The sequence below is a fragment of the Bos taurus genome, chromosome 21, assembly GCF_002263795.3.
Source record: "Bos taurus isolate L1 Dominette 01449 registration number 42190680 breed Hereford chromosome 21, ARS-UCD2.0, whole genome shotgun sequence".
In the NCBI taxonomy this organism is placed as follows: Eukaryota; Metazoa; Chordata; class Mammalia; order Artiodactyla; family Bovidae; genus Bos; species Bos taurus.
This window is the reverse complement of record NC_037348.1, coordinates 8,806,629-8,816,792: the sequence shown is the minus strand read 5'-3', so window position 1 is coordinate 8,816,792 and position 10,164 is coordinate 8,806,629.

The following is a 10,164-nucleotide window of genomic DNA, read 5'->3' as shown; positions in this document are numbered from 1 at the left end:
TCCCCACTTGCCAGTCCTCCCCAGGGTCAGAGATTCAAGCGTTGGAGAGACACGGTCACTGTGTTCAGGGACCAGGCACCAAGAACCCGGGGTTTGTAACCAAGAACTTTAAGGGCAGTGGTGTAATGTGGGTGCTTGGAACAAGACACCTAACAAGGGGTATGTGGGGGCCAAGCCCAAACTAAAGACCCCAGAGCAGGGGCTAAAGTGGGACCCTTTTCCTCCCCCCAGAGGGAGGGAGCTTTTTCCCCATACCATCCAGCTATACCCAGAGAAACTATTTGTAATCTGCACAAGTCACTGCCGAGGCTAGCAATGCCCCAGATGTGGCTTCTGGAAGATTGCCTTGCTCTTCCCGTCAGCACCCCCACTCTGAGTGTCCAGCTGTGATGAACGAGAGGATGTAGATGGTTCTCTCATTCCCACACAGAACTTACATCCTGACCAAGGAGGGTACAATGATGCCCGGAAGCTAAGCCCTCTCCATCAGACCCCCTTCGGGAAGCCCCCTCCTGTTTGGCCGTTCCTCCGAAAGGCTGTTTTTGATTCTCATACTTTGAGTTGGGAGACCCTCTCCCTCCAATGCCCTCCAAAACACAGTCCTTGGATCAAGTTTCATCATAATTATCACACATGCAGAGTTTGTATGCACACATATGTATACTGCAGACTTTAGAAAAAACCATCTCAATGACTCAGTAAGGTTGTAGCCTCAGTTTCCTCACCTATAAGACGAGAATAACAAAAGTGTCCACCTTCAGGTGTTGCCGTGAAGATGAAATAAATAATACTCATTTGTTTAATGCCCCTGAGATATTCTACTTTGCTAAGAATTGAGGGTACCACTTCCACCCGTGCACGTTGATAACAGAGGTGAAGACAGACGAGAAGAGTTCAGTTGGCACCCAGATCTCAGGATGGTCACCAGCCTCCCGCCAGGCCCCTGGAAGCTTGTTTAGGCTCCTCCCACAGAAATCTACACAGGACTTACATGCCTCTGCTTCTGGATCATCTCCAGGTCACCTCTCCACATACCTCTTATGGGAGACACTAGTTATGTAAAAAGAGAGTCTAAATATACAGAATTTTAAGGGAGGGAGGCTAACAAGGGAGAGGGTATGTACATATAATTATGACTGGCTCACATTGTCGTATGAAAGAAATCAGTGTAACATCGTAAAACAATTTTCTTCCAATTAAAAATAAATTTAAAAAATAAAAATAAATATATAGAACTTTCAGTTCAGTTGCTCAGTCATGTCCAACTCTTTGCAACCCCATGGACTGCAGCACACCAGGCTTCCCTGTCCATCACCAACTCCTGTAGCTTACTCAAACTCATGTCCATGGCATTGGTGATGCCATCCAGCCATCTCATCCTCTGTCGTCCCCTTCTCCTCCTGCCCCCAATTCCTCCCAGCATCAGGGTCTTTTCAAATGAGTCAGTTCTTCGCATCAGGTGGTCAAAGTATTGGAGCTTCAGCTTTAGCATCAGTCCTTCCAATGAATATTCAGGACTGATCTCCTTTAGGATGGACAACTTTGATCTCCTTGCAGTCCAAGGGATTCTCAAAAGTTTTCTCCAACACCACAGTTCAAAAGCATCATTTCTTCAGTGATGAGCTTTCTTTATAGTCCAACTCTCACATCCATATATGACTACTGGAAAACCCATACCTTAACTATATGGACCTTTGTTGGTAAAGTAATGTCTCAGCTTTTTAATATGCTGTCTAGGTTTGTCATAGAAGTTTATGGTGAGTAAAAGTGTCAGTAATAAACATCCTTGTCTTATTTCTGATCTCAAAGGTAATACTTTCAGTTTTTCCTTATTGAGTAAGATGTTTGCTGTGGGGTTGTCATATATGGTCTATACTATGCTGAGGTATCCCACTTCTGAGAGTTTTTATCTTAAATGGGTGTTAAGTTTTGCCGAAAAAATTTTTTGCATCTATTGAGATGATCATACGGTTTTATTCTTCGATTTGTTGATGTGGTGCATCACATTTTTTTGCAGATATTGAAAAATCCTTGCATCCTTGGGATAAATCCTACTCGATCATGGTGTATGAGCCTTTTAATATACTGTTGGATTAGGATTGCTAGTATTATGTTGAGGATTTTGCATCTATGTTCATCAGCGATATTGGCATGTGATTTTATGGAATTCTTTGGTGGTCCAATGGTTAGGATTTAGCATTTTTACTGCCATAGCCAGGGTTCAGTCCCTGACTGGGAGAAATGAGATTTCCCAAGCCACATGACATGGTCTATTGTTATGTGTCTACAATTTTAAAGAGGAAAAAAATATTTCAAGACCTCAAAATGCTTGAAATGATTGCTTTTCATAAATGAAATCATGAAGGATCTGTTTTCTTCTGCTTTTTTTCTTTTCCTCCAGCTTCATTTTTAAATAAGTACATATTGTTTTTGTAATTAAAAAAATGTAGCATAGTTTAAAATTCAAGCAAGTTTTGTGACACTAGTGAAACAAAAGCCACTGCTTCTGCCCTTCCTGCCTTGGCCAAGAAATCCTCTCAGAATATAGGAGTCTAAGGCTGAGGTTGGGGCTCTAGTGCATCTGATCTTCTTGCAAAAATTAAGTGGCAGTGGCGGAAAGCTGGACCTTCCACACAAAGTCTCACCAAGGTTTTTATTGCTTATTGGCAAACCTGGCTTTATATATTTTATTTGCTTTACCCACTTTTTAAAATTTTCCATTTATTTGAAGTGGACAATTTTGCCACATAAATCTAAAAAAATGACCTGGCCGTCAGTGATGACCTGGATTAGTCCAAGTGAAGACATGAAGAAGGTCAAGGGCACAATGCCAAAGCGCAGAAACAAATCTTCTGTAGGGGCCACCTGTGGGCTTCCCAGGTGGCATTAGTGGTAAAGAACCCGCCTGCCAGTGCAGGTTAGACATAAGAGATGCAGTTTCCATCCCTGGTTCAGGAAGATCCCCTGGAGGAGGGCATGGCAACCTACTCCAGTGTTCTTGCCTGCAGAATCCCATGGACAGAGGAGTCCATGGGGTCTCAAAGAGTTGGACACGACTGAAGTAACTTTGCATGCACACACAGGGGACATCTGCAGATCCGTGAGGACTGTGTGAACACGCTCCACAAGGGCAAGAATGAGCTTGAGGAGGGAGTTTGATAGTGTGCAGCTTTCCAAGTAAAAGTAGAACTCATGGACTGCTGGGCAGAGACCTCACCCTGCTCAGCCCACACCTGCCAGGTCCATCAGGGGGAGCTGGACCTGGAACTTCCAAGAGCTGAACACAAGACCTCACAGCAGAACTACTGACCAGATCTACGAGTTAGCAGATCCTGGTGATGCACAGGCACATTAGCGTATGAGAAGCACCGCCATAAGCAACTAGCCCATGGGGGTGCTCACCCACTGGTGATCAGGCCTGCATATCCATGCATTGTCATATTGGCTTCTCACACCCTCCCCCAACCCTACAGCAGAGGAATAGGATTGATGCTACAGGCCCTGTTTTACAAAGGAAGAGAATGATTCAGGAGGATAAGTGACTAGAGCAAAGCCCTCTAGCTTGTTGGTTAGGGAGCAGCCCTGGGGCACCAGTCTTTGACTCCACATGCAGGCGTCTCTCCACTACACATGGCTGCTTCTTTGTGCTGGACTCCAGCTCAGGGAATCAGGTCATGTCAGTTACAGATGGCCCATGCTTGTCTTTGTAGACGGCTTCCATTGACAGCAGGGCAACTTTTCCTATCCTAACCATCTTTATCTCATTTACACTCTATGTCCAAGGCTGTCCATGCCTTTGGGTGGAGTGAGGCAAGTTCACTTTCTCACAAACATCTACTGAGTACCCAAGTAGGTGGACTCTGAAACACTTTAATGAGAATAACAGAGGCTGCAGCTTGTTCCAAAATACCCATTCCATCTTCTTTCTCAGTAACAAAACCCCAGCTTTAATTGAGGTGGTATTGTACCTGGGTAAAGACTACCTCCAAACCTACTTGTAGCTAGACATAACCATGTAATCAAGTATAATGAGAGAGAAGCACACATTACTAGTGAGGATTACAATAAAGTTCTTTAAAGGAGAGACAAATGGCTGTGCAAGATCTTTTTGCCTTTCTTTACTGCTTCCTGTTCCCATCTGGATTGTGGATGTAATGGCTGGAGCTCTAGCAGCTGTTCAGTCACAGTTTCCTGTGATCAGAGCCAAGGACTAGGGATGAGAGCAGTTCTTGCTGCTGGTTCTCCCGTGGGTGTCTGGAACCCTCATACCAGCTCTGGTTATTGCTCTCTGGACTGAGATATGTAAGAAAAAATATCATCTTACCTTATTCGTTTGAGTCTCTGCTGTAGCAGTCAAATACAATTTCTAACTGATACAGCAAACAAGACCAACATACCCTGATTATACAGAGGTTAGAGGCTCAACAGCTGGATCTAAAGCAACATAACAAACATGAGATAGGAGATTATAGAAGCCATAAGTCCAGGGAACCAGCGAGATACAGGAATATTTCTCGAGAGAAGTAAAACCTAACTAATCATGGGCTGGACTTAGCCACACAGAGAGGGGAGAGGAGAATGTTCCGGGAGAAGAAGAAGCACGTGTAAGGACGCACTGTTGTGAAATTTATCACAACATTGATAGAGGTTGTTGAAGGCCTTTAAGTAAGAATGTTCATCTTAGAAAAATCCCTCCAGTTGCTATGCTGAGAAACTAAAAAGGTAAGTGTGAAAACAGGAGGCCAGTTGGGAGGCTAGTGCAGGAGCCTGGGTGAGACACCCAGGCAGCCGGGGGGCTGGCAGTAAGAGGGGAGAAAGTGATACATCTGAGTGATGCTCAGCAGATAGACTCAGCAGGATGTGGACAGGAAGGGGAAGAGTCAAGAGGGGCTCAGTGTCCTGGTTTTGTTTACCAAGCAAGAACTTATGAGGGTGTCTCAGAAGAGACCCCCATCCATGTCCTCTGCCTGCCTTTGGTCTGTAGAAAAACTTTAGCCTCCTAGGCCTTCCCCAAGTTCCAAAGAATACATTTAATCAGAGAAATGAGAAAATGCAGAAAGAAAAGAAAACAGCCAAGCAAGACAAAATAATAATACTTTAACCATTAAAGTCAAGGACTTTAGTTCTTCCTCAAGGACTATAGATAATATTCTGAACCATGTCTTTTAAGCTGTTTTGCAGACACTGAAACCCCCACCAAGTAGAAGAAGCTAACTGCGTGCTGCCCACAAGCACATAGACCCCGGACGGGCTGCAACCAGAAGGACTATGATGTTGACTCTAGATGACCTCACCACCAACCAGTCAGAAGAATGGCCACGTGCCAATCACACCCCTCTCCCTGAACACTAAAACACTCCTCATAACCTTCTCAAGAGCGGGACACAGTCTTAAGGGCATTAGCTGGCTCTGGCCCCCTTTGCCTGGCAAGGCTGTTTCTTTCTACTTCACCCCAAACTCTGTCTCCAAGATTTAATCTAATGCTGATGAACAGAGGCCAGGTTTTGACCACAGCTTGAACAAATCTGGGGACGTGAGAATCAGCTCATGGACTATACTGTGTCTATCACCGCTACAGAAAAATCTTATTTCTTAGCAACAGGCTGTTCTCTTGCCTTGTTCATGGCTGTGTCAATGGGTCAGCTCCAGCCCAGTTACCCATGACTACTGAAAAGAAGTAAGAAAATCCTTTTCTCAGGCACTGAGGCAGCATGTGATTTATGAGCATTTTCTAGGAAAATGCTGGGGAATAAAAAGAAATGTTTCCAGGGTTTTGTGTGAAAGAAAAAAAGTGGTGAGTAGATATTTACATAGATAAGTCCACAGCAGATATCTGTTAGGAAAATGATCCCAACTGTTCTTAGAGTCCAAATTCTATGGTTTTCTTCAAGCAGTGATGTCAGTCTCAATTCTCAGGGACGATTTAGGCAAAGGTTCCGAGATGCAGTATGTGAAATATGCTGAACATCGAAAGAAGGTCCTGGAAATAAAGAGAAACCCACTTCACTACAAGGAACACTGTCTCTCACTGGGTACCTGGCGCAGGTCTGGCGGCCAGTGTTATAATTAATCAGACAGAAAGAAGTTAAGTCAGGACTACCGACATGCAGTGCAGTTACAGCAGCTGCCAGAGGAGGGCAGTCTAACCCGATTCCCATAAGAGGATGCTCAAGACTAAGGTGTAAATCAAGGCGCAAATCCGGCCTCAAAAAGACCAACACTCACAGTCCCACTCCGTGGGCTCCCTTGTTGGGAAAATAATGAAAAATATGGAGTTGGGGATACATCCTCAAAACCAGTAACTGCAGTAAAACTTGCAAGAGAGGAAAACTGGAAACAATCTGAATGTGCCATGATGAAGACATGGCCAAGGAAGTTATGATGTATGTAGAATACTATGCTTGCTTTCATTGGAAATGATAACAAAATTATCATGTTTAGTTTTTAAATGCTGGATAAAAATCTTATGTATGAACATTAAATTCACTTTAATATGCAATTAAAACCAAATTACTATGGGAATGGAGAAGGGAATGGCAACCTACTCTGGTATTCTTGCCTGGAGAATCCTCATGGACAGAGGAGCCTGGAGGGCTGCAGTCCATGGGGTCGCAAAGAGTAGGGCACGACTAGGTGACTTAGCATACTATGGGAAACATGGGTAGAATAGATAAACACCATACACGTTGATAATATAAAATATGAAGATGTAACAATCATGAAACAGGAAATGCAAGGCAGGAATAAGAAGAGTCATGTACAAGGCAAGAAGTGTAAATGTAAATTAGAAGAGAATGGGCTGACCATCTGGAAAGTTTTCAACTATCTTTTAATTTACTCATGGATATTTTAAGCAGAATCTCTGAGGGGAAATGTGTTTTTCTAGATCTAGGGTATCAAAACCCTGCATAAGTAAATAAGAAAAATGAATTACCTAAACACCCAAATTGGAGAACTTAAGAAAAACAATAAGATACCCAGAAGATGATGATGAAGGTAAGAGTGCAAATGAAACAAATACAAAACAGAAGAGAAGGAAATGGAGCGTTTTCTAGGAAAATGCAGGTACAAAATTGACCTCAAAAAAGGGAGAAGACATCAGGAAAAAATACAAAAGAAAAGGCAACAAAGAAAGAAACAGAAAATGACCACAGCATTGGTGAAAAGCTGCACCCCTTTCGTTGAAAACTGCAATATATCAAAAGAATAAAACTGCTTTGGATGAGCTGATATGACAGTAACTTTTTAAAGGGGAAAAGCAAGGTGCTGAATAGCAGATATGATGTAATGTGACCTTGGTGTAAAATTTACAGACTCATTATAGGCTTCCCTGGTAGCTCAGATGGTGAAGAATCTGCCTGCAATGCAGGAGACCCCAGTTCGACTCCTGGGTCAGGAAGATCCACTGGAGAAGGGATAGGCTACCCACTCCAGTATTCTTGGGCTTCCTTGGTGGCTCAGTTGGTAAAGAATACACCTGCAATGTGGGAGACCGGGGTTCCACCCCTAAGTTGGGAAGATCCCCTGGAGGAGGGAAAGGCTACGCTCCAGTATTCTGGCCTGGAGAATCCCCATGGACAGAAGAGCTTGGTGGGCTGCAGTCCATGGGGTGGCAAAGAGCAGGACACAACTGAGCGACATTCACTTTGACACCTTGACTTTCGATGGATACACAGTGATATATGTTTATGGCTTTAAGGGTCTAAAACCATCACCGTATAGTACTGGGGCAGTGTGTGTACTCTCGATAGTTCATACTGAGATTCAGGGGTCAGATTTGCTGCATTTGGATGCCTGTTTCATCACTTCCTTTTGTGTGATTGTCAGTAGTTTCCTTAACTTTTCTGTGCCTCTATTTCTTCATCAGTAAAATGGTAACAGCAATAGAGCCTAACTCACAGAACTGTGGAAATTAAATGGGCTAATCCATCCAAAGACCCTTGGAACATTATCTAATAGTCACATGATAGATGCTTACTAATTGTTGGCGATGTAATTGTCTTATACATGTGGGTGTTTCCTTTTTAATTTTTTTCCTGAAAGCAAACATTATCAGCAATTGTCCTTTGAAATTGGGAGGAAAGACAGCAATGGATGGAGTGTGCTCTTGGGCAAAGGGAGGATGGCTCTCATTTTCTGAGCTGCTTGCGTGCTCTAAACTTCTACCTCATTCCATAGGACTGTGCAGACAGTGGAATTACAGAACACTTTGGTTTTATTTTTCACCCTTTTCAGTATTTAACCAATATTATCTTTTTCAAATGTTATGCTCCCTCTTAGCACCACTATGTAAGATATATACAAATAAAACAGATTAGAAAGAGAATCACAACAGTTCTGATAGTACTTCTGTTAGAGAAAGAAGCATTAGCAATCTCTTTCCTCCTTCATTTTAAATAACTCTTTTATATCTCTTTTCAAATCCAAAATGATATAGTTTAAAATGAATACATTCTTATAATCCTTTTCCCTCTCTCCAGGGGGCAGTGGGCATCTTCCCAGGCCGTCCTAGTGTATCTTGACATAGATACACCGATATGTACAGAAATGTATAATTGTTTGGTATTTTTAACAATAGAAGTGTTATCACACTTCTTGCATTGTTCTGCAAGTGCCTTTTTGCAATTAAGAATAGGTTCTAGAAAGTTTCCTTATCATTATCTATATCAGACACCAATATCTACCTGATTTGTTAAGAGCTAATTAATATGATAATTTTAACACATTAATATGTTCAACTTAAGATGTTAATACCTAAGTAATCAATATGTTCCCTAATGGCAACATTTATGGAAAAGTGAAAGTGTTAGTCACTCAGTTGTGTTTGACTCTGTGAGCCCCTGTCCATGGGATTCTCCAGGCAAGAATACTGGAGTGGGTTGCCACTCTCTTCTCCAGGGGATCTTCCTGACCCAGGGATCGAACCCAGGCCTCCTGCACTGCAAGATGTTTCCTTGTTGATGGACGTGTAGTTTCTCCTCCCATGCTCACTTTTGCCAACAGCACTGCCACACACAGCCTTCTGAACATTTGTTCATGCTCCCAAAGAGTTCTTTATGATTTTTTCCTATTGTGCGTACTCCTGAGGGTGTTGTAACTGCTTCAATAATGTGAATTAATTTTTTAAATAACAAGAGTAAGATAAGGGGAACATGAACTTGCTTTCCAAACTTAAGAATTCTGTATAAGTTTAAGTTCTGTATAAATTCTGTATAAAATTCTGTATAAGTTCATCCCTTAAAGCCCAACATGCAAGCAAATATCAGGACACCTCAAAATGAGTAATACAGCCAAAACACACACACACACAACAATACTCATTTTCTTCAGGAGGTAGTCCTCAGGAAAGTACAAACATAAATCTGTAGCTTGGCCAAACGCGTGGACGACCTGGCATTAATTGTCCACCAGAATGATTAGGGACAAACTGCATTTAATGGAAATACTGTGAACTATCACATTTCCTGGGAAAGGTGCCAGTGGCAGGTGACTGGGCGAGGAGAAGCCAGAGGCGGCCAACGTGAGCAATATATGCCCTTCCTACCACTGTTACCACAAATGACCAACCTTTGCAAAGATCCCCTGTTACTTACTATCTTGTCTCTTTTCTATTCCCTCCTCCAAGGGATCTTCCTAACCCTGGGATCGAATCCAGGTCTCCCACATTGCAGGCAGATTTTTTACCATCTGAGTCAGCAGGGAAGCCCATCTCTTTTCTAAAATTTACTATTTCGTGAGAAAAGATTCCACAAATCAATTAAGTACAAGTTTATTAATTTGGATATGAAAAAGAAAACATTCTCTTTCTACTTCCATTTTTCTTTCTGAGTTTTCATAAAGGCCACAACAAGTCTCAAGGCATTCATCACACCCAAGACCAGAAGAAGCGGCACAAATCTCAGGGGAGAGGAAAAACCGTGGGTCTCCAGAACTTTCAGTGGAGGAAAACATTCCCTCATGATCTCTCATGTCAGTGAAGTCAAGAAACAGGACACTGAGGTTCTCCTTCAATAAAAGAGTGAACATGTTACGTTGTTTAATGGAACAGCACAATGATCCTCTTCTGAGAAAGAGTTTGATTTAGGATTATAAAAATGAAAAGATGAGGGTCTCTTTAGAACCCTACTCCTACCTCTGACCTCTGGAATGCACAAGTAAAGGCTG